Source organism: Podarcis filfolensis (assembly GCF_964270895.1).
Source record: "Podarcis filfolensis genome assembly, chromosome: 16".
Classification (NCBI taxonomy): domain Eukaryota; kingdom Metazoa; phylum Chordata; class Lepidosauria; order Squamata; family Lacertidae; genus Podarcis; species Podarcis filfolensis.
Genome location: NC_139620.1, coordinates 32,072,761 through 32,097,288, shown reverse-complemented (window position 1 = coordinate 32,097,288; position 24,528 = coordinate 32,072,761). Strand labels below are relative to the sequence as shown.

At 45.6% G+C, this 24,528-nt stretch overlaps 1 protein-coding gene and 1 long non-coding RNA gene across 8 annotated transcripts in view; both read left to right on the top strand.

Annotated features, from left to right (window-relative positions):
- FBRSL1 (fibrosin like 1) overlaps nucleotides 1–24,528 on the top strand; it is a 762,210-nt gene that overhangs the window by 49,978 nt on the left and 687,704 nt on the right. The window lies entirely within an intron of this gene.
- On the top strand, nucleotides 14,152–21,435 carry LOC310751509. Its single transcript, XR_014542576.1, has 2 exons — nucleotides 14,152–19,038; nucleotides 19,395–21,435. It is a non-coding gene; the product is annotated as an uncharacterized lncRNA (long non-coding RNA).

Below are 24,528 nucleotides of genomic sequence, written 5' to 3'. Positions count from 1 at the left end.
TTCCCGGGGCACAAGCCTGGGCGTTGTGGATGGAGATGGTTGGCATGGTTTAAAGTGAACCAAGGCTGAAATCTCTCGCCCTGCTTCCCCTGCATTATTTAAAATGTGTATCCTCTTCCTTCCCTATTCTACACCATCCACTGGGCATCTAAATGTCAACATAAAGGTAAAGGACCCCTGACAGTTATGTCCAGTCGCAAACAACTCTGGGATTGCAGCGCTCATCTCACTTTACTGGCCGAGGGAGCCAACGTTTGTCCGCAGACAGGTTTTCCGGGTCATGTGGCGAAACCAGAGCAGCTCACGGAAACGCCGTTTACCTTCCCGCCAGAGCAGTACCTATTTATCTACTATTTATCAACATGTTTTTGAACTGCTAGGTTGGCAGGAGCTGGGACCAAAGGGGAGCTCACCTTGTTGTGCGCGGGGATTCGAACCGCCGACCTTCTGCTTGGCAAGCTGAGGGCTCAGTGGTTTAGACCACAGTGCCACCCGTGTCCCAATGTCAGCATAATACAGATTTTTTTAAAAAATCTGATAATACAGATTTAAAAAATAATTGCATTGACAAAATCAGTGAAGAAACAGAGCAAGAGAAATTGGTATTTGCCTGTCATTCCCAACAGCCTCTGAAAGAAGAAATGTTCTTGTCTCCCTATTGTATGCTCCCCCTTTTCTTGGTCCCCAAACTGGCAAGCAAGCAAGCAAGCAAGCAAATAAACAAACAAATAAATAAATAAATAAGAGTAAGCAAGGTCTCATGCTTCTGCCTCTAAGCCATTAACAGGGGGCAGTCAAGAGTCTTGTGGCAGGGGGCTCCAAAATTTGGGTGCAACTACCACAAAAGGCCCTGTTTCATGTAGCCTATCAGATGGGAGGGAGGAACTCTTTGGCTCACATGGGAGAAAGGGTTTCTTCAGAGATCCTGATGGCAGGACATTCAAGCAACCCAAAGTCCTCCAAGTGGTGTTGGGCTCACAGCTTCCATTAGCCCCAACTAACATGGCTATTGATCAGGGATTATGGGAGTTGCAGTCCAATAAACATCTAACAGGAATTCCCTGTCCCTGGGCTAGCAGCTCCCCAGTTTTAAAACCCTCTATGGATGTAATAAGTGGCTAACTCATTCAGTGGGTTTGTGCACAAAGTATCTGGACACGCAGAATGCCTCTAGTATATATATTTTTTCCTGGCTGAATGTGCACAATTTGCTTTGTTCTTAATCCCCTAGGATTCTTGGTTACATTTTTATTATTATTTGCATTCTTGTTTCAGAACATTTCTTCCCCCTTTCTCTCCTCTCTCCTCCACTCCACCCACCCCAACTTGATATGCTAGTTCTGATGCTACTTAACATGCACTGTTTATTTTTAGAGCGAACGGCGTCAGGCAGATTTGTACTCATTGTCTGCAAAGGCACGTTTTGGCTCCTCCAGCACAGTCAGGGAGAAGACAATATTGGGTGATTGTGCCTGTGCAAACCTAAAAATGATTTTAATTAAACCATCGCAGCAGCTTTTGCAATGCCAGAGTTGTGTTCTGAGTGGCATGCTTCATGCACAAGCATTGTATTTTGTGTGTGTGTGTGTGTGTGTGTGTGTGTGTGTGTGTTTTGAAGCAACCCCCCAATATTCAAATAACAGTCAATCAAGCCACCCCCACCCACCCCCTTTGGGGATTGCAGGTGTTCTGCAAGAAATCGAATCTGATGTTGTTTTGCCGCCTTTATTTATGGCCCCTGAAACAAATGAAAAAATGAGACTGAGAACAAAACTCTTGCTACCTTCATTAAAGTGAAACGTTGTGTCTCCAGCTTCACTCTTTGCTCAGTCTCAATTTCTGTGTCAGGATTCCTGTCTCTCCCTTCCTTCCGCCAGACCTCCTTCTCTTCCCTTGTTTGTTTAGGTTTTTAATTTGTTCTGCTTGGTTAATCCGGTTTGTTTGTTGGTGGCACAAGGAGCTGCTTTTTTAAATTTATTTATCCCTGGGGGGGTCGAGGCTTCTGTTCACTCTGGAACGCTTAGAAACAACTGGAATGCGGGTGGACAGATTTAGCATGAATATTGCAGAACCTCACTGGTGTCAACCAAACGGGGTATTCCTGTCGTTTTGCATGACTGTTGCAGGTGTATCAATCTCCGGCTAGGGGAATCTGCCTCTTCTGTGAATTTAGTAGGTGGATTTTGGTGAAGCTGCCCTCTCACAGTCTTGACCACTGCTCTGGGTTGCATTCACTTGCCTGAGAGGGTGGGGGTTAGGTTTCCAGAAAGACGATCAATACAAAGTGCTATACAAATGCAAAATGTGGGGTGCATGTGCAAATGCGTCATGCATTTGTTTCATTTATGAATCACTTCCCTTGAGCCCCCCCCCCCCCCGAAGCGATTTACACTACAACAACATATGCAAAACACATATCGGTACATATGTAAGGCAGTCAAAACAATTGCATATACAAAAGTGATGGTTAAATAAAACCCCAAGTAGATATACAGTATATATAAACGGGTTAGAACAGCAGCAGGATATACATAAAATCATTTCAAATCCAAGACAAATGCCAACTGGGAATAAAGATATTAGACAGCTTATTGACAGAGAAACACCTTGAGCAGGTGCTGAGAAAACCTGTCTGAGGTGCAGTGGCAGGGAGTTCCAAAGGCCCTAACCCAACATTGTGTGGAACAGTCCTTCTGATAGGATGGTATCTGCAGGATGCTCTCCTGGCAGAATGTAGTGATTGGTTGGCTACGGAGGGGATATGGCAATCGTTTGGGCGTCCTGGTCCCGAGCTGAATAGGGTTTCATACACCAGTGACGACACCTTCAACCATGCAGCATAGAGGCTTTCCACCCAGGGTGACTTATTGGGGGGGGGGGAGGCAAGGGCCACATTTACACTTGACTAACCTTTTGAGTTTTGCATGCCAGCAGTGGCTGTCGCCCACCCACCCCACTCAGGACATATGCAGTTCAGCTGATTTATCTTCTGCCGTGTGACATCTCCTTCCCGATTTTCTCTAAACTGAAAAGTCCTAAACACAGCAACCTTTCCTCTATCAGGGATTCACTCCCATCTTCTTGATCCTTTCAGTGTTGCCCTTTTCTGAACCTTAATATTAGAAGATTAAGGCTGCAATCCTTCCTACGATTGCGTAGGCGCAAGCTCTGTTGAACTTGGGATGTTTGAGCAAGCATACCTGCTACGGGGCACGGTTTCTTTGCGAACATAGAAAGCAGCCTTACGCCAGCTTCATATTCTTCGTTCATCTAAGCACAGTATCGTCTGTTCTTAGAGGCAGCAGTTCACCATGGTAAAAACTCATCCAGCCCACTAATTGCTTCCTGATCCCTCTAACCATTTATGGTGCCACTTACTGACTTATCCTAGGGCTTTTCCCATGCAAAACTCCACCACTGAGATACAACCCTTTCCCCAGGATGGGGCACAATACATTGTTTGCTGGTAGGACACTATCCAGTTTATTCTTCAATAATCTGTCTTCCCCTGCCTGCTCCCCCATTATTCCTTGATAGTTCAAAGTCCAGGCATGGCCAAACTCAGCCCTCCAGCTGTTTTGGGACTACAACTCCCATCATCCCTAGCTAACAGGACCAGTGGTCAGGGATGATGGGAATTGTAGTCCTGAAACGGCTGGAGGGCCAAGTTTGGCCATGCCTGGTTCAAACGTTTGAGTCTCCTCCTTGCCCAGGTGGGGATTGTTCGATGCCTTAGGCAAGTAGATGTCTATACTGCTCTCTCCACTGTTTAAGTCAGAAATAGCGCTTGTAAGTAATGCATCTGACCTCAGGGACTTTCCTTTCCTCATCCACCCTGTTCATTGCAATCATGTTTGAACGATGAAATATTAATAAGAATTCATTTTCCTCCCCCTGTTCACTTCCTTGGCCTTTCTCGAAATCTCTGGATAACTTCGCTAAAACCTTGACACAGAGCCCTTGAGCTGCTGAGTTTGAAGCAGTTTCCGTTTGTGGCAAAAATGCGAATAGCAGAACAAGGGAGCCTGGCTTCTGAGGTTTCCTAGGTCTGGGCTTCTCCAAAGTTGAGAGATTTGCTGCAAGTCAAAGGGAGAAGTGCCTGCCCGCAGCTTTGACTTCTGAAATTCGGTACCTATTAATGTCCCTGTTACCTTCAACAAAAATGCCCAGGTGTTGTTTTTTTAAACTCAGGCATGCAAGTGCTGATTTGAGCATGGACATTGTAAGATGCTACCTTTAACCAGGTTAGGCTATTGTTCATCGAGTCCAGGTTACTGAATCTGCCCCCCCCCAATTCATATAACTCCCATTTAACTGATTAGTGTGGAAGGCTAGGGTTTGAATGTTTTCCTCTTGCCTCACATCATGTATTCAGGATTGTCCCACACCAGTACAGTGGTACCTCAGGTTACATACTCTTCAGGTTACAGACTCTGCTAACCCAGAAATAGTACCTCGGGTTAAGAACCTTGCTTCAGGATGAGAACAGAAATCGTGCTTCAGCTGTGCAGCAGCAGCAGGAGGCCCCATTAGCTAAAGTGGTGCTTCAGGTTAAGAACAGTTTCAGGTTAAGAACGGACCTCCGGAATGAATTAAGTACTTAACCCAAGGTACCACTGTACTCAGAACTGAACTCTTGGAGTTTTGGGGTGCCTTTTGTCTATCTTCGACTCTGCCTGGGTCCAAATGTCTAGAACATTTCAGCCTGAGGACCACATTATGCAAATTTTACCTTTTTGCAGTACGCTGGTTTCTATGCGCGCACACACGCACTCCTCCATAAAGACAAGAGTTTCAAGCACACATTCCATCCGGGCAAAAACCCTTCTTGGGCTGCGAAATAGGACCAGTGAGGGGCATGGCCTGGGGAGACTTCTGAGGGCCACATAGAGAGGCCTAGAGGGCCGTATTCAAAACCCCAAGCCTGAGGATCCGCACTCCTGTTCTTATTTCCTGAACATTATTGCTTTGCTTCAGCCTTCCCCCAACCCTCTGCATCAGTACTGAAGATGAGGGCTTAAGGTATAAAGAAGTGTTGCTGCTTTAAATATATATATAAATCTGAAGATGCCCACTCTCTCCCCCTTCCCTTTTTCTGCTTTTCAGATATAACCTTTCAAGCCGACAGGATGTTACTCAAATATAAGCCTCTCCTTTAAACTGTTTGCAAAACTCCACAGGGTCTGCAGGATATTTGTTTAGCAACAATACATGGGAAAGCATGTTTCTTTCATTTATTTATTTTAAGCTGCTGGGTGAAATTCTCAGGTCATATTACAATAGCTGTTTTGATGTTTGTTTTCTGTCTTACCCTCTTTGCTAGCTAGGTAGAATGCCCTTTACTCGGGGGAATCTGACAGGGCTGTTTGGGCAATGCAGCTGTGCTCTGAATTCCAGTAAGGAATGAATGAATGCAAGTGTTTGTTCCTTCTTAGGATGATGGACATTGGTGGACTCCAGTTCCCATCAGTCCCAGCTAGCCTGGCCAGTAGTCAGAGATTATTATCCAGCATCTGGAGTTCACCACATTGGCCAACCCTTCTTTAGCATACATTGCCAACTCTGTGCACAGAAGATCAGAAGGCTTATGTTCAAAGTCACAGTGTCAGTTCCTGCTACCCAATCTGCATTGTGCTTGCTTTTGGGTCCCCCCCCCCTAAAAGAAAAGAGGCATGCAGGGAGACCAGACCATCTTTTTGAATAATGGCCAAGCACTGCTTGGCAACTGAAGTAAAGCTCTCTCTCTTTTAATCACATGGATTTCCTGCGATGAAACCAGTGAGATGGAGATAAGGGAGGAGATGTGTGGGGCTAAGGAGCTTGATGCAGGCAGTGACCAGCAGGCTTTAAAAGAAGCACAAGGGAAGGAAACCCATTAGCATGGGAAGAGAGGAAGAGAGCCCAGCAAACCACCAGAGATGCAGGCCCTGTTTGTGTTTTGGCAGGAGGAGCTGAATGGAAGCTGTTCCGAGTTAATGTTCTCAACAGCAAGACGCAGCCGAGGTCATGTTACAGTTGAGTCAATCACTGGGTGTAAAGAGCAGCTTTTGCTTTTTCCTCTGCCTCTTCTCCGGCCTGCCTCCCCCCCCCCCGGGGGGGGGCGGCTTCTTCTTCTGTGCTAGACCTTTGGCAGACTTCTGTTTTGCTCTGTGCCCAAACTTGGGAGGCAGACTCCAGAGATGTGATAGGATTACTAACCATTTTAAAAGGGACTTGGGAGATGCAAGATCTTCGTGTGCCGGTAATATTGCAAGACCTTGGTGAGTACCCACTAAGATTGGCCTGGGAGCTATCAAACTATCTATCTAAACAGTGGTATTTTTTGGTCAGCAGCATCCTACGTCCTAACTCTTAAGCAATGTTGAACAATGTGCCACCATGAGATTGACATGTGCATTTGTCTTGCGTGTATCTGCATAATCTTTTATCGAACTGGACATCTTGGAGGGTGGTGTACAAATTTAGTTGATGAGGAGGATGAGGATGATAATAATTTAAATATATATAAGACAGTGAGGAGTATGGATGTGACTCTTAACCTTTGTTAAGCTATATCCCAGCCATGCAAACACCAGCGGTTTCACACATCCAGGCAAAGCAAGAGGCATTGTTGGACAGTTCTAGGACGCATTCCAGTTTGTCAAAGGGACCCAAGGAGGGAAGCGAGTGTGTTTGGTGCCAGGGGACGTGGCCTGGAAAAACGTAGTTGTCACGTTGGGAGAGCTCAGAGGGCTCAAACTCGGAAGAGCCGGGCAGGGGGCTGCATTTGGCCCCTCTGGGCTTGACGCTCCCCATGGCCGAAAAAATGCAAACCAATGGACTGGGAGGCTGTGAGATTGCTCTGCAGGCAAGGATTGCGCTCTTAATAGCCGTGTCACAACAGCTTGATCAATGTCTGCACTTAGCTGTTTTCTTCCAGTCTTCCGATCACATGGATCCTGCAACAGTGATGGCAGCCTGACTGTTGGGTGGAGCTAATTGCCAGGGGGAAGGGTGTAAACTGCTGGCTAGGGGGGAGAGAGGAATGTGGCTTGCTTCAGCAGGACCCCGTGCCCGATTTTCATTTTTAATTGAATGGGGGATGCTGCTATCTGGGAGAGGTTTGGGGAAAGAATTCATCAGCCAGCATCGATAAGAAAAGCCCAGACCAAAAGCTTACCTTCAGCCCAAGAGCCACGGTTGCTTTTGGGCAACCTAATGCGGGGGGCACACAACAGTGGATGCAGATTTTACCTTTGCACAGGAGGCTAGTTTGTGCTCTCACGCAGACCCTTCTCTATCATTCATGTAAGTGAGCAAGAGGCATTGTCACAGCTTCAAGACGCATTCCTGCCAGGCAAAAACACTCAAGGGGTGTGTGTGTCAGTGCAGGGTCTGGTCAAGGAAGGAGGGCTTGGTCTGAGGAGATTCCAGATAAGGACCAGATAAGGTGTTTTGAAGAGCTGCTTTTGGGCCCTGAGCCCCAGGTGTCCTACACCATCTCCCCAGCTTTGATCCGATCTAGGATCTTGTTTACAGTCAACCAGATAACGAGAAGCCAACAAGCAAGACATGAGTACAATAGCTCAGTTGGTGAGAGCGTGGTGCTGATAACAGCAAGGCTGCAGGGTCGATCTTCATATGGGACAGTAGCATAGTCCTTCATTGCAAGGACTTAGACTTGATGGTCCTCAGGGTCCCTTCCAACTGTACAGATCTATGATTTTATGAATAGCCTCCCATTGCTGTTGTGATTGGCATTCACAGGCATTTAGTCTCTGATCCTGGAAGTAGCACATAGTGATAACAGCTTATTAGCCCCATGCTCTGTAAATTGTCAAGTCTTGCTTTAAAGCCACCCAAACTGGCACCCAGTGTCACACCTTGGGGCAGCAAATTCCAGAGCTTGTTAATATTGCCTGTTGATTTCGACAGGAAGGTAGTTGGGGATTGCGAGTTCCAATGGGTTGTCATATAATAGGGGTTGAGGAACCTGTTGCTGAACTACAACTCCCACCATCCCTTGCAGTTGGCCACAGGCTCCTCACTCCTGATCTGGAAGGCAAAGTTTGGCGTGTGTGGGAGAGAATGGGTAGACATCATACGCAGGATGTCATAAGTCTGTGGGAGCCATTTTTCAAAAGCCACCCTCCAGCAGCAGCTATTTCCTGCCTCCGTAAAATGGATGTCGAAGTGTAACTTTTTGCATGTTTTTATGATAGTGTATATTAACATACCTTAATATAGTAATGCCAATAATGGTCAAAATAAGCAGAAGTTAACAAGGAGCTGGGGTTGTGCAGCCCAAAATAATATTTGAGAAACCACAGAAAATATAGCCACAACCCCAGTTGACTGTCCCCTAAAAGACAGCGTTGAATTGCATCTGGCCCAATGCTTTATTTGGGCACCGGACACTGTGTCTCCTCCGTGCCAGTACACACACAGCAGCAAATGCCAGGTTTTAAACTCAACAGACAAACTCTGTGTGTGTGTTTCTGCATGTGCTGATCTGGCCCTACGTCTGTTCTGAGTGCCAGTTCTCTCTCTGTCAACCTAGACTACAAAAACACACTCTGTTCCCATAGGAGATTTTGTAAGTGCAAACTGTGGAACAGGGGCAGACAACGTGTTTGGCACTAACTGCCATGTGGGAAATCAATCATGAGCTCAAGGACAGCAGTTAATTGCACCTGTAATTCATGTCACTGTAATTTGCATTTCATTCCCTTTAACCTAGGGAATGCCAAACTAAGGTGGATGAAGTTCTGCACTCTATGCTTTGAAATAGTTGCCCCTTTTATGAATAGAACATTTTAAAAAGAAAATCGTCAGTGTCCTTGGAGATGGTCGGAGTTGGTGGTGGAGGGTGGAATATTTTGGGTTATTGTTTGCACTCGAGTGGGGGTGGGAGGGGTCCTTTAGACTTTTCCGTTCATTGTTTACTTGCAGTTTTCTGACCTCGTCCCATATGTGACAATGCATTTAGGTTTAATAACATGAACACACAATTCCCTGAAATATTATATACAGTGGATGCTCGGGTTGCGAACGTGATCCGTGTGGGATACACGTTCGCAACCTGTGCATGCACGGGTTAGAATTCGGCACTTCTGCGCATGCGAGACCCCCGAAACCTAGAAGTAACCCGTTCCGGTACTTCTGGGTTTCCGCGGTCTGCAACACAAAAAAACGCAACCTGAAGCGGCTGTAACGCGAGGTATGAGTGTACATTGGTATGTTAATGTATCTCAGTTAGCGTAGATGCAGCCATTAAATGTCTTTGCAGACAAGAAAGTCTTTAACTGCACTCTCACAAAATGTTTTGTTATCAGAAATTGTTAATACATGTTTAATTTGGTGTTTACAATAAAAAATATTGGTGCCATACTTTACTTTTCAAAACCAAAGCCAAACTTGAAAACCAAAGACTTAAACCAAAGCCAAACTTCAAAAAAGCAAAATTAAAAACATACATAGGCAAACAGTAATGACTGATAATTTAAAGAAGAGAAAACATTTACCAGCTTTTTAATTATTATTATTTTTAATAGCCCATTGTGTTGATATTGGGATTTTTTTTTCCTCCAGAGGGCAGATTAAGGACAAACAAGCCACCTATACCTGTGATGTCCTGTTAATTACTGCTTAATTACTTTTTATGCTGCTCATGCTCTCAAAGTCTTGTAAGGAGATTATTGGAATTGACGTCCTGTTGGTTGTGCATCCTTTGCCTGGTTAAAGGTTTCCATGGTGATTGGCATAGTGGTTCTTCCAAATGTTACAGAAACAGGCTTGATAATTTAGGCAGGAGCAGGGGGGTTGGTTGCACAGGGGAGAGGACAAGATTAAAAGCTCAATTAAGGAATCCGATTCCAATATTTTGTGCTGATTTTCTTTTTGGGTGTGTGTGCTTGTTGTTGTTTTTAAAAAAGGAAGCTCACCTGAGCATGCATCCTATTAATAGACAATGGGGAGGGTTTCTTTAAAAGCAGGCCCACAGATCCATAAAAGTATAGGTTTGAACAGACCTGAGAGCATTTGGATGGAGTTTCTCTTGTGTTTGATCTTCATATCTGCGTTCAGGGTTGGAGTGACATGAAAGAAAACATAACCACTGCCACCTCCTGCCAAATCCTTTCATTATGTGTCTCAGAGAGCAGGGTTTTTGGCTTGCACTGAGGTGCATTTGATTTTCAAAAGGTTTTAGTCAAAGGGGTCCAGGAGTTGGGTGAATGTGCAAGTTGTCGCTGTGTATAGAGCACATGGGTATTGCACTCATCCCTCCTTGTGGTACGGAGGTCCTCGATACACACACACGTACACACACACACCACTTTCTGTCACAGTAATAGCTAACTTGCTATCATGCATCTGTATGAGTGTGTTTTTTTAAAAAAATGTTGAAATGCAGGTGCAGAAATAGAATGAAAATTCAAGATGATTAAGTACATCATTGAGAGAGAGAAAGATGCAAGGTTGTACCTTATCTTGAAAAGTACTGCTTCAGAATATTTTTTGCACCAAGTTGTCATTTGATTTGTGTAACGGCTCCTGGGGGGGGGGGAGAGAAAGATTTAGTTAATAACTTGGCATCCCAGGTGTTTCTGATCCGTTTGAAGTTGATGGTACAGTAGATTTCTCCCAGTACTAAGTGGAGATGCACATTCTGTCGGCTGCTAATGAATTCAATGCCAAGTCAAAAGTGTCCATCTGAATATCATCCTTTAGAAATTCCTATGATGTTTTTGGAGGATCGTGCAAGATAGGATAAATGGTCTCCTCATAAAAATCTTGAATTGATATCTCTCCAAAGGGCACAACCAGATCATGTATTAGAAAGCTGCAATGTGTGATAGCTTACATGCATATATTGTACGAGTTTGATACAAGATAAAATGGTAATTCATGTGTTAGCTATGCTTGGCTCTGTGTGCAGGAGGTTCTAGGTTCAGTTGTCTCCAAGTATGGCTGAACAATATTGCTCCATGAGATGCTGGAGATGCTTGAATGTAAGCCATTGTAGAGACTACTGAGCTACATGAAAGATGGTTCTCACTCGGTGTAAGGCAGGTTCCTATGTTCCTATCAGATGCATTGTCCTGTAGTTCATTGGTAGAACATTTGGTTTGAATGTAGATGATCCCCAGTCCAATCTCTAGCACAGGGGTCAGCAAACCTTTTCATCAGGGGGCCTGTCCACTGTCCCTCAGACCTTGTGGGGGGCCGCTCCATCGGCTCGTCCCCACGAGGTCCCAGGCGGTGTGCACCACGCGCTGTGGCCCGTCGTCAGAGGCCAGGTTGGTGGGAAGGCTGCTCATGTGGAGTGCCAGGCAGGTTGCGCACAGATTGCCCTCCAGCTGCTCCAGTGTGGCCGCCAAGCACACCATCATCAGCAGCGCCAAGCTGGGTGCCAGGCGCAGGGCCAGCAGGCACGCCCGTCACAATGCCCATGGCGCAGTCCAGACCCGCTGCCCGCCCGCCTCTCCGTCCATGGCTATGCTGGGTTTACTTCCTGCAGCCAATCCGAAGGCGCGCCAGGGTTGCGGAAGTCAGTTCCTGTGCAGTGAGGTGTCTGCGGCTTCTTTTCAGGGCAACGCCATACCAGTTTAGCTCAGCGGGGGGACTGACCGAGTGGGTGGCAGGGTCCACAGGCTGGATTTATGAGCCTGGTGGGCCGCATCCGGCCCCCCGGCCGTAGTTTGTCAACCTCTGTTCTAGCATCTCAAGGTAGGGCTGGGAAAAGCTATTTGAAATGCTGGAGAGTTGACTTGCATGGACCAATGACCTGATCCTGTATGAGACAGGTTCCTTTGTAGTTCACTGTGCCCTCCTTGCCAACAAGCCATCCATTGCATCAAAAATCAGGCATGCAAACATTCAGAGCTCATAGGAAGCTCTAGTACCAGGTATCTATAAGGACTCTTGTATGAGACTGTCCAACTTTTTATATTATTTAATGGATTTTCTGTCCCACTTTTTAGGGTATATATTAGCTGGGGTTTCTTTTCTTCTCCCTCCCTTTTATTCCAATGCTGCTGCATCCGTAAGACCAAGAGCTCACTGCTTGAAAGTTGCAGGCAAAGTGAAGTTATTTGTGTGGGTGCTTGTCAAGGAATGTCTGAGCATATTTCATTTTTCTTCTTTCCCCGCAATACAACTTGTTCTTTTTTTTATGATCCTTTTGCCGGAAGCTGCCTGAGAGCTGGAGTATGAAATATAACAACATTTGCATTGCTTCATGAAAGCACCAAATTGAGATGCATTGACGCTTTTGCCAGAAAGCCTGGTAACATTTTTCACATTCCTACTTAGTGAGAGGCAAAAGCGCAGGAGAGAGACAGAAACAGAGGAAATGAGAAAGCGAGAGAGACAGAGACAGAGACAAAGACAGAAAGTGTAGATGTAGCCTGTTGTAACATCTCAAATATTCACTAGAAATACCAATGGCCTAATCCAAAGCAAATGATTGGAGACGAAAGAGGATTTTTTTTAAATACAAAGGTTGCAAATCTTGTTAAGAAATTACTAAATTTTGGTAGGGGTGGGTATAGCGATGGAGAATTAATCCAGAAAACTATGGGGTGCCTGCCTGCTATATGATTGGCATCTGCCAGAGCCATGGGCCAAGGGACACGTTGTTGTATTAATGCAGAGATGTTATACTTCCAGCTTTTGGGGAAATTTAATATTTGACCGTGAAGATGGTAGTGTTGCTGCTACGATTTGCATGGCACTTGTGAATGTGTAAACTAGGTTGGCATCCTTCTGTCTCAGAAGATAATTGTAATGGTTCTAGGGGTTGCTCGTGCGTAAACCGGCGCCACACCTGGCTGGGTTGCCTGGGTGAACCTTTTCTATCCGGACAGCCACTCACCCGTGGCTGTCTCAATCGCTGGCAGAATCCGTCAGTGGGCGTTTCTTGAACTTCTTCCAGCAAAGAAGCTCTTTGACGCCTAGTCTCCGCCTACTCTCCCTGCGCGGAAGCCTTCTGCGCCAGGAGGGTGTGGGTAGCGGAGGACCCCTACTCTCCCCGCTGGTCCCCAGCACGGAGTCATGGGACCGCCTCGCCGCTTCCCCCATCTGCCCCCCTTCTCCACTGGTGCTACGCTGATTCCCTTCCCCAGAAGATGGGCTGCCTCTCCCCATCCCGGGACGCTCTCTGGAATCCCTCTGGAGCCGCTCTCTCCCTCCGGCACTGATGGCAGTTCCCTGACAATAATGGAGGAGGAACTGTTGGAATGGAATAGTCTTCATCATATTATGAATGTTAGTAGCATGAGAAGGCAAGTATTTATTATTTGCAAGCTTCCTTGAGCTGGGGTTATTGTTATTATTATTAATCTGGGATCAACAATAGCACTTGACATTTGTGAGTTTACATTTCAACTTGTTGAGTGCAGTGTTGAGGTGTCCTCTACTTCTCCTGAGCCAGCAGAAGAGCAGGAACTCTCCCTATCAGTGTGTTGAGCCTTGAAGACCTTTGGAAAGTACCAAGAGCTCCTGCTGCTTCCTGATCATCTCTGAGGTTTAGCACAGGAGGGGTGAGTCTTCACCTTTCCCAGCAGTCCCCATCCCCACTCCTGTCTCCCTAGGCCTGGAGCACAGTATGACATTAAAGAAGTCCCTGACCTTCCTATGCAAGGGATGTGGAGGCTGGGTTGTGTTGAGCAAACATCTTGGGTGGTTACCAAGGCCAGCCAAAGTTTGTGGACCTCCTGTTCATTAATAATAATAATAGAACATGCACAGCTTGTCAAGACACTGCTAATGAAACTTCCTCCTCCCCCAATCTGAGGATTGTATGGTGTAGTGAAAGGGGAAATCACATGTGTGTACAAGTCTGTCCCAATTTTTCAAACTCGTGTCCCTGCTTGCTACTGCAAATTCCCTATCTGCCTGCCAGCCCAAGGCTTGTTCAAAATCCCGATAGCTATAGTGTAACTTAACAGAATGTTGCTTTGTGGCTGGTGTTAAGAGGCAGAACACACCCCACAAAAATTCATGGATGTGTGTACATGCATGAATGTCCCCTTTTAGATCTCTCTCTCTCTCTCTCTCTCTCTCTCGCTCTCGCTCTCGCTCTCGCTCTCGCTCTCGCTCTCCCCCTCCCCCTCCCCCTCCCCCTCCCCCTCCCCACCTACCCACCCAGCCATGTTGGTCAACTTGTGTGAGCCAATTTTCAGCTATAAAACCACATTGAAACTCACAACAACAAAGAGCACCAGCTATTACAGACATTGATTGTTACCTTAATCGCCTGCATAAGCCTGGCAGCAAAAGCATTCATTAGCTGGTATGCTAAAAAAGTTAGGCACAAAACATACTTTTACTCCCTGATTTACATCTTCAAAGGAACATAGGACGCTGCCTTCTTCCAAGTCAGGCTGTTGGTCCATCTAGCTCACTATTGTGTATTTCAACTGGAAGCAGCTCTCCAGAGTTTCAGGCAAGGGTCAGACCCTGCCTAGGTTTGAAGGGTCCAACCCCTTGCAGTGCAGGAATCTTTCACCCAACATGGGACTTTAACCCACAACCCTGAGATTAAGAGGCTCATGCTGTACTGACTGAGCTATGCTTGGGATTGAACCTCGGTTCTCCTGCCTACAAAACATGTTCTCTACTACTGAGCAATGGCCCTTCCTCTCCTGGCAGCAGTAGTAGTCAGCCGGATACTGTTGGTTGTTGGACTCCAGTTCCCATCATTCCCATCCAGCATGACCAGTGGTCAGGGATGATGGGAGTTGTAGTCCAACAACATCTGGGGATCCACAGGTTGAGAACCGCTGATCTAGAGGGTGCCACCTTTGCTACCCATTGATCAGGACAGTGATATTTCTGGCCCAGGCAACATGATTTTGGCTGGTCAGCAATCCTAGTGAGAGAATCCTCCAATTTATCTGCTCTGCTTTTCCAGAGAAGAAGTAAGTTGTCGTCTTCGTAAGCGGAGACCTCTTGTGATTTGCTGGAACTGACCTTTTTCCTGGCAGTGTTAAAAGATCCTGGAGCATGCAGCTAAGATTCAAACCACCACACACACACCCAGTCCATCTCCTTTTATAAAAGTACCTCCTTTATTCTCTTTCACTTTTCTTGATAACGGGTATTCAATTGCATTGGGAGTTGTTAAGCTCCAATAATAACAAGCTCACATGAATGTGGTTTTAGGACACACTGTTCCTTAAAGAATCTCGACGGGTCTTGAAAGCTTATAATGTGTGTTAAACTTCTGTTTGGCCCACTAAAAGGAAGATCAGTTCGGCCTGTCCAGGCGAGATAATACATTTCAAAGTGTGCCTAAATTCTGAAAGTGGCATTTTTAATTGTTCCAAAGTGAGTTAGAGCTGGGAACTGGTGTGCTGGTTCTTAAACTCTTTCCTACTCACTGTTTTTCTCCCCCAAGCTGCTGTTTCAGGTTTTCTGACAGTTTGAATCTACACAGCACCCCAGAAAAGAATGCTGAGAAATATAGCTTACACTTTGCAGAGCTACAGTTCCCAGTACCCTTAACAAATGACACTTCTCAGAATTCTTTGCTTGTGTGCGGGGGGTGGAGGGGCTGGAGAGAAATCTGATTTAAATGTTTGGTCTCTGCTGTACATCTCTACTCTAAATCATAACCTGGAGAGAGTCCTGCTGGATGAGAGCACAGAAGCAACAGCCCATCCTCATCCCCTGGCTGTTCACCTAGTGTTCAGAGGTACATAGCTGTTTAGCGGTTCCTTTTCCAGGCCCCATACAGTTTGTCCAATCCGTTTTTTACAGCTGCTTAAGCTGGTGCTCATCCCTGTACTCCGTGACAGTGGAGTCCCTACATAGAATCATAGAATTGTAGGGTTGGGAGGGACCACGAAAGCCATCTAGTCCAACCCCCTGCAAGGCATGAATCTTTTGCCCAACATGGGGCTCAAACCTTCAACCCTGAGATTACCGACTGGGCTATCCCAGGTATGTTATGCATTATGTCAGGGAGTGGGGAACTTCAGCCCTAGGGGACAAATGTGGCCCTCAAAGCCCAACTTTCTGGCCCTTGGGGCTATTGCTACTCCACACTCCTCAGAGGCCCTGCTTTTCACCCTCCTTGAGTTTTTCTCCCTGGGTGGAATGTGTTGTTGAACTCTGATAATGTCTTTTGCTTGCCCATATGGGGGGTGCAGAACACGCTCTTTCTCTCTCTCTCTCTCTCTCTCTCTCTCTCTCTCTCTCTGTGTGTGTGTGTGTGTAGAAACTGTACAAAGGAGAAGCTGTGCATTGCTGCTGTGTCCATGTTTGCCTTTGGCACCACTCACCACTGGAAGTGTGGCCCCCAAAAGGGAATACGGCCCTTTCTTATAAACGCAGCTGCTGTTGACATTTCAGTGTTTGTGTTTGCAGGCCCCTTTGTTAGTAGGAAACAGAGACAGCTTTGCAGGAGTCCTTCAAAAGCCAGCAGTGTCAGCTGCCTCCTTATTCACAAAAGTTCCGAAGTGATTCCTCGCTTCGCGTTTTTGTTAATCTGTCAGAGTGCGGCTCTTGCTTCGAGGCTGCTAATGTAAACCATGTTAATAAGACAAAACAAGGAGTTGTGCTGTGCCGTAGGCAGCGGGGAGGGCTGGTCCTTGCGTTTCCTAGCAACGCCTAGTGTGGAGAACTGTCGCTCCTCCTTTCCGGGGGGTGGGGGGGACGGGACACACGCCATGCCTTGTCTAGGCCTCCCTCTCTCTTTTCTGTCAGGCAATTTCTGTGCAAATGGCGTTGGGAGAACTGGTAATTTGCATGGTGTGACCACCACGAATCAAAAGCGTTCGCAATATGTATCAGCAAAATCTAAATGCTGGCATGTTTATATTGCGTAAAATGCAAGTCTTTCAGCATGGTAGGGGACTCAGCAACTGGTATTTCAGAAGCGTACTGTCTCTGTCTGCAGGTTGAACATACCTTTCTGGTTAGTAGCCATTAATAGCCCCATTTGCCATGCGTTTTGCCTAATCCCCATTTAAAGCCAAGCCAACTGGTGGGCGTTGCTAGCCCTCGGGGAATGAATGAAGTTTTACAGTTTAGCTATCTGAAGAAGTTGCTTCTGTTGTCCGTCGTCAACCTTCCAACGTTCAGCTTCGTTGGAAGTCCACAATTTCTAGTGGTTTGAGACAGGGTTTAAAATGCATGGTTATTATCCATCGCTTCTGTCAGCGTATAAATGCTTGCCTTCTCCTCTCCATCTCTGTTCACAATATCCCTCTCGTACGCTAGGCCTAGAGAGGGTGACCTTATGGCGATTGATCCAAGGTCACCCTGTAAGCTTTGTGGCTGAGTAGACATTTGAAACCCCGATCTTCTTCCATGACTACACTGGACATTCTGATAATAATATATAATAATTTATTATTTATAACCCACCCATCTGGCTGAGTTTCCCCAGCCTCTCTGGGCGGCTCCCAATTGAGTGTTAAAAAATTTCTAGAGGATGTTGGACTCCCAACTCCCATCAGCTCCAAGAAGCATGAGCAGTGGTCTGGGATGATGGGAGTTGTAGTCCAGCAACGTCGTGGGAAAGCAAGCTGGGATGATGGGAATTGTGGTCTGCCAAGTTGGTTCAAAGACACATTCAAGCCAGGCAAAACCACTCAAGTAAGGTGTGGAACCAGACTGCAGAGGGTCAAGGCTTGGGGAGAGGTGACAGGGCATGTCAATTTCCCCAAGGACCAAACGAAGAGGTCTCAAGTGATGCATAAGTGTGTCTAGCATTTTTACGTTGTGCTTTTGAGTGTCCAGCACACTTTCTTGATCTTTACAACAGCCCTGAAAGGCAGGCAGGGGATGGCTGAGGGCAGACTGAGGTTAGTGGGGCAATACCCAAATTGTCCTAATGGACCAACTCCCAGTGCAAGCCCAAGGCACACTGGTATTGTCACCATATTGCAGATATATCTGCTTGTCTAAGACTTCTTCTACAGAGATGCAAATTGAACTGAGGACTTAACTGCCTTTACACCCTTGGTCACTACAATATCCCAGCCAGCATATCCTGGATTGATATGTCCTTTGTGTTTTGTACCATATCTGTTCAGAAGAGTAGGATTATCTCAATTTGCACTAGGTTCTGTGTCTTTGCTTCAACAGCAGGTTCCTTTGTGCATGTTTCTTTACGTCATAGCTCCACATCTCCCGTTTGGCCAGGTGAACCCCTTTCTTCTTCCAACAGAATTTCAAATACACTTGGAACCAAAGGTGTCCTAATGGGCTGAGCTCTCTTCCTTTTCCCATCCCACCAACCATCTTCAAATATTTCAGCAGCTGTGCTTGGAGCTAAACAGTACCTTAGCTTCCCAAGGAATTCAAGATGGATCCCACAGGCTGAAATATTGCTTTGTCCAAGCACTCTGCTGTGTACTACTGGTTTGAAACAGAGTACAGGGAGCTATTTTTCAAATGCTGTGGTTAAAAAAGAGCTTTTATAGTAGCTCAGACCTGCCAATAATTTATCTTTCCCTACCAGCAGTTTCTCAGGAGTATAATCATTAGAGTTTGTATGTGGTACTATCTGGATCCATATATAATAATTCCAACTTCTGTTCCTACCCTGATAAACTCCATGCTTATGATGTGAACCCTCAGTATCAATCTGACGTGGCACTGCTTGAGTTATAGCATGCATTGCAGCTTTTTCACAGTTTATGGCAGGCTTCCTCAACCTCGGCCCTCCAGATGTTTTTGGCCTACAATTCCCATGATCCCTAGCTAGCAGGACCAGTGGTCAGGGATGGTGGGAATTGTAGTCCCAAAACATCTGGAGGGCCAAGGTTGAGGAAGTCTGGTCTATGGCTAGAATGGGTTATTGTTTTTGGAAGTACAATAGTGGGGATCATTCAGTTTGTAAGTGAAAGGTTAATAGAGGAAGCTGACCTTCTGGTTGCTTGAGGACCAGCCCTACCATTAGGCGGAGGGAGGGGACAGGCATGGCAGCTGGGTGATGGTGAATGTCTCACACGGTCTCTCCATAATCCCATAAATTAGCCTGTCCTCTGGTGCCATGAAGGACACTGTCTTGTCACCAGTGTTGGAAGTAAGATTCGACTTTAGGTTGTGTAAAGGTAAAGGGACCCCTGACCATTAGGTCCAGTCATGGCCGACTCTGGGGTTGTGGCACTCATCTCACTTTATTGGCTGAGGGAGCCGGTGTACAGCTTCTGGGTCATGTGGCCAGCATGACTAAGCCGCTTCTGGTGAACCAGAGCAGCGCACGAAATGCCGTTTACCTTCCTGCCAGAGCGGTACCTATTTATCTACTTGCACTTTGACGTGCTTTCGAACTGCTAGGTGGGCAGGAGCAGGGACTGAGCAATGGGAGCTCACCCTGTTGCGGGGATTCGAACCGCCGACCTTCTGATCGGCAAGTCCTAGGGTTTAACCCACAGTGCCACCCATGTCCCACTTAGGTTGTGTACCACCTTGCAATATTTTACATACAAATATAGTCTATGAATATGTTCATAAACCACCTGTTTCCTTGCTTCTTCTTATTTGCTTCAAGCAGTAAAATGTCTCAGGTTGGCCCTGCAAAACTTACATCTCCCAAAAAACCTAAACCCATGCAACAGGCATGGGTAAACCCTTTTCAGCCTAAGGGTCACATTCCCTTCATGGCAACCCTTTGGGGGCCACATGCTAGCAGTGGGCAGGCGCAGTGGCAAAAGTGGGCGGTGCAGCAATTTTTAATTCAACCTTCTTGCGCAATAGGTGAATTTCCACACCCCATCTTCCACACCTCTCACTGTCTCCTATTCAGGCAAGCTAGAAATGTTATCAGAGTTCAGGATCACATGCCAACAGGAAAGAAACACTCAAGGAATGTGCAAAGCACAGTCAGAAATGGGCATTCCCTGGGAACAAGGGCGGTCTAATGGTAGGGTGCTGTAGCATTTTCTTATGTCAGTCTTGGGACCTTGCTGCATATTGTAAACTTAGCTTCTCAATGAGAGAGCTTTAGGGCCCAATTTGTGAGAGCTTTGACCCTTTTTGTGCCTCATAACAGTGCCATTTTGAAAATCTGTAATAGTAGTAGTAGTAGTAATATAATTTCTTAAGAGCGGTGGCCTGGCCTATGAAACATGCATTGATGGCTGTGCTTTCAGAAATGGCGCACTTGCTTCTTGGTAAGGCTGCTGAGCTCCAAGCGCTTTCAATTAAATCCCTGTTCTGAAGGTTCCTGAACTCATTCCAAAGCTCATTTCCTACTTCATCAGGAAATTGTTTTGCTGCCTTATTGCCTGAGCTGCAAAATAATCCAGAGCTGGGGAAAAGGCTGGTGGAAGCACTTCTCTGGGGTGTCCTCCGCAGTCGGCACTGAAGGTGGACCTGTAAGATTTGAAGAGATGCTTCTTCTTGTTGCGTAGATACCCCTGTTTCTTGTTTCCAGTGAAAGAGTGAATTATGGATTTGAAATACTGATATCCAAAGCAGATTTAAGTGCCTGTAGATGCACTCCATAGAAAGCTTCCTGAGATTAAGTGATCAAATAAAACCATTGAAGCAGGAGAAATGCAATACCCATAAGATAAAATCTACTTCACCCCTCCCCCCGGGCAACTCATGGCTGGTTGAATTCCATTTCAGAGGTCTTGAACAAAACATACAGTGCTTAAAGTTCTCCTAAGTCCAAGCCCACTGCTGCAGAATGAGTAGCAAATAGTTTTGCAAAGGAGTAAATTATTCAGATTTCAAGTTCAATCACTGGGGAGCAGGGATGGAGGAGAAATTCTCATTTAAATATGAACCTATGAAATTTGCATTTTTTAAAAGAGTGCATGAACCGAAATCCAGCCACCCTGTCAAATTCAAACATCTCTGCAAAAATTCATAAACGATGGTATGGTGTGCATAGAAAAATACATATTTCTAAAAAAAAACAGAATACAAAAATGCATTATCTTCAGGGAAATTGCTGTGCAAAAATGTGTATATTAGGTAAAAGTACATTCAAACATGTGTGTTTGGATAAATTAGCAGTAAAACACTGATTAATTTGCATGAGGCCTATGTTTTGAAGCCTGAGTGGTATACTTCCTGGGGTGTTGCAGTGGAACAAGGAAGACCAGACTCAAAGCCACACTCAGCTATGAAACACTCTGATTGTCCTTAGGCCAGCTGCACACTCTTATCCTAGGATACCCCACAAGGCTGCTTCGATAATAAAATGAATGCAGTGGGGAGAAAACGTATGCTGTCTGGGGCCCCCCTGTCTTTGGAGAAAGGTGAAATAAGTGACATAACTGGTTGTGCAGACTGAAGAAAATAGCAGTCAATCCCCAGAGGTGCTAATAGGTGGAACTGGAAAATTACTGGGAAACTACTATTATTTTTCTTCTGGGACTCCACATTTAAATTCTTCCCTGGTCTCCTTGCTGGCCCTAGTAGGACCAACTTGGCCAGTTAGCCCTGGTAATCATTTGATGTCTACTGACTGGGGTCCCCGCCCCCCCATCACCCCTGAGTTTTTGGATTTTATTGATATTGTTGCTGCATTTTATGTTGTATTTTATGCTGTTTTAAAGTCACATTTTAATCAATGCTTTATATTTGCTGTTAGCTGCCCTGAGCCCGGTTTTTAAACCGGGAAGGGCGGGGTATAAATAACATACTATTACTATTATTATTATTATTATTATTATTATTATTATTATTATTACTATTATTATTATTATTACTTCTTACAAATGCCAAAATAGGTTTCTAAGCAGTTTACAAAATATGAAAACAAGCTACAGAAACATTAAAATATGATCCTCCATAAATGGACAATAAAACAATGCTATTAAAACACAATCACTTGACTTTGCTGGTCTGAGGAGTTTACTCTACCTAACCTGAAATACCTGCAGCATCTCCCAGGGGTGCCCCAGGTATGGACCCCTCACTTTTACCTCCTCGTTTTAGCCTTCCAGCACTTGACTTATGGACGCTTCCGCAGCTGGGTGGCAAGTTTATGAATTGTACGTTCCACGTCTGGAACTGGGCCCTAAGAATATGACTGCTGCTGAATATTCAGAGGGGGTGTGGCTTAGTGGTAGAGCATGTGCTTTGCATGCAAAAAGTTCCATGTTCCATTTCCCAGTATATCAAAGTAGAGCTGGGAGAGATCCTTGCCTGAAACCCTGGACGGCCGCTGCTGGTCATTATGCACAATACTAGATGAATCAGTAGCCTGACTCAGAATTAGGCAGTTTCCTTGTGTCCCTGAATTACTTAGGCAAAAGGCTCATTCCAGTCGAGCAGTTTGCTTTCCACAGTGGGCATCCACAAAGCTCGCAAATAGTGCACAAAGGCAATAAACCTCTCCTGTGGCTGTTTATTGGCTGCCCCCTTGACAGGACTGAAGGGGAGCGGAAATGGGGAAGAAAGACACATATTTTGCAAGCCATCCTTTGCTTTTTTGCTTCTTTTTTTTAAAAAAAAGATATTTATTGAGATTTTCCACCTTAATACATTAAAAAATCAAAAAAGAAAAAACAAAAAAGTTAAAAACGCATAAAGTTTACAATCCGTATTTTCAATAACATATTTCCCTGACTTCCCCACACCTCCCCTTCTTGTATTCCAGTCCAAATTGTTAGTTCAACAAGTTCTTATCCCCAATTTTTGACCTTTTTATATTTAATTCATTTTAGAAAAACCAATTTTACCTTATAAACATCAATATTTGTGCATCAGTGCTCATTCTTAAAACCTTTTTCTAAAGTCGACCCAAATTCCCTTCCACGAATTTCCCAATTTTCAGACTAATAACAAAACAAGATAAAAAACAGACTATAATTGTACACCCTTTGGATTCCCAAACCCCACCCCACCCCTTTCCCGCTTTCGATCCCCAACAAGTGTCCATCAGTCTTAATCTACTATCAGCCTGGAGACCTCACGTCCGAGGCTCTTAATTCTGTCTCAATTCCTCTCTGCCGGTTTTTTTTGTAGTCCTTAGTATTAAACACCAGATCTCGGAGAAGCTCTGTCCCAATAGGGTTCATGTTTCTTCCAGCCAGACCTCCATACTTAAAAGTGGAGCCCGAATCTTGTTTCTTACTCCTTTTAAGTCCAAATGTCCCGAAAGCTCCAACTTCCACCTTAATCAAATTTGTAATCCATAGGTCTTCAGATCTCCACATAAGCAAGCCATCGTTTGCTAGCTATTGCATATGCTGTAATTGGGCTCTTTCGAGCCAGGCTGTCTAGGCTTGGCTGCATCCGCTGCGAGCAGACAAGTGTCAGCCCTTAATTCTATTCTGTCTGTGTCACTGAGCTACGACATCTCATCTCATCCTGTTATATGGAGACTTAAGAAAAGATAGAGGCATCAGAAAGCTGCCAGGAAGCCACAAGGGCCTGAAACCACTTTGCTACTGATAACCTTCATTTTGGCTTCTTTGAGCAGGATGTGGAGATTTTTCTCTTCTGCATCCAGATAGAAGGAGGGTGTGTGTGTGTGTGTGTGTGTGTGTGTGTGTGTGTAAACTAGCCTACTGTGCAAATGTGAAATTTACATTCATTGCTCCACCCACTTTTGCTTCTAGCCCTGCCCCCTACTGGAATGTGGCCCCCAGAAGGGAATGTGGCCCTTTGGCTGAAAAAAATTCCCCAGCCCTGATTTAGGAACAGAGGTCATATTAGCCCATCCAGTTCAGTATATTACAGGCATAGGCAAACTCGGCCTCCCAGATGTTTTGGAGCTACAATTCCCATCATCCCTGACCACTGGTCCTGTTAGCTAGGGATCATGGGAGTTGTAGTCCCCAAACATCTGGAGGGCAGAGTAAGTGTAAGTGCAAAACACACACTGAAGGGATGAGGACTGTTTTGCAGGTAGATAAATGAAAGGCTGCCTGAGATCAGCTGCACAAATTGGATGTTCTTGTCTCTTGTTGAATCAAACGGCAGATCCATCCAATCCAACATCAAGCAGCATCTCTCTCATGCTGCTAAACCCAGCAACTTGTTGGCACACTGCCTCTGAACTTGTGGATGGAATTGAGGAAGTGCTATAGCATCTGCTTTGCCTGCAGCAGGTCCCGGGTTCAATCCCCGGCATCTCCAGATAGGACTGGGAGAGAACTGCTGCCTGAAACCCTGGAAAACTGCTGGAGATAATACTGAGTTAGAAGGAGCACTGTGGTCTGATTCAGCATAAGGCATCACCCCATGATTTCTACCATGGGGGGTCTGTGTTTAGCAACAATGGCTACTAGTGGTTGCAGACGCATCTTCTCATGAAGAAGGCTCTGGGCTAATTCCCCTTGTAAGAGTGAGTCTAGATCAGTCTTTCTCAACCTGTGGATCCCCAGATTATGTTGAACTACAACTCCCATCACCCTTAGCTAACAAAGCCAGAGCTCAGGGATGATGGGAGTTGTAGTCCAAGAACATCTGGGGACCCACAGGTTGAGAACCGCTGGTCTAGATTGTCACTCCTTTGTAGGAGGGATCCAAGTACATATTGTAAACTCAGATTAAAAGTGGTTGCACAATTAAAAGTGGATTGTTGCCCTACAACAGGGTTATACAATGTAGTGCCCTCCAGATGTT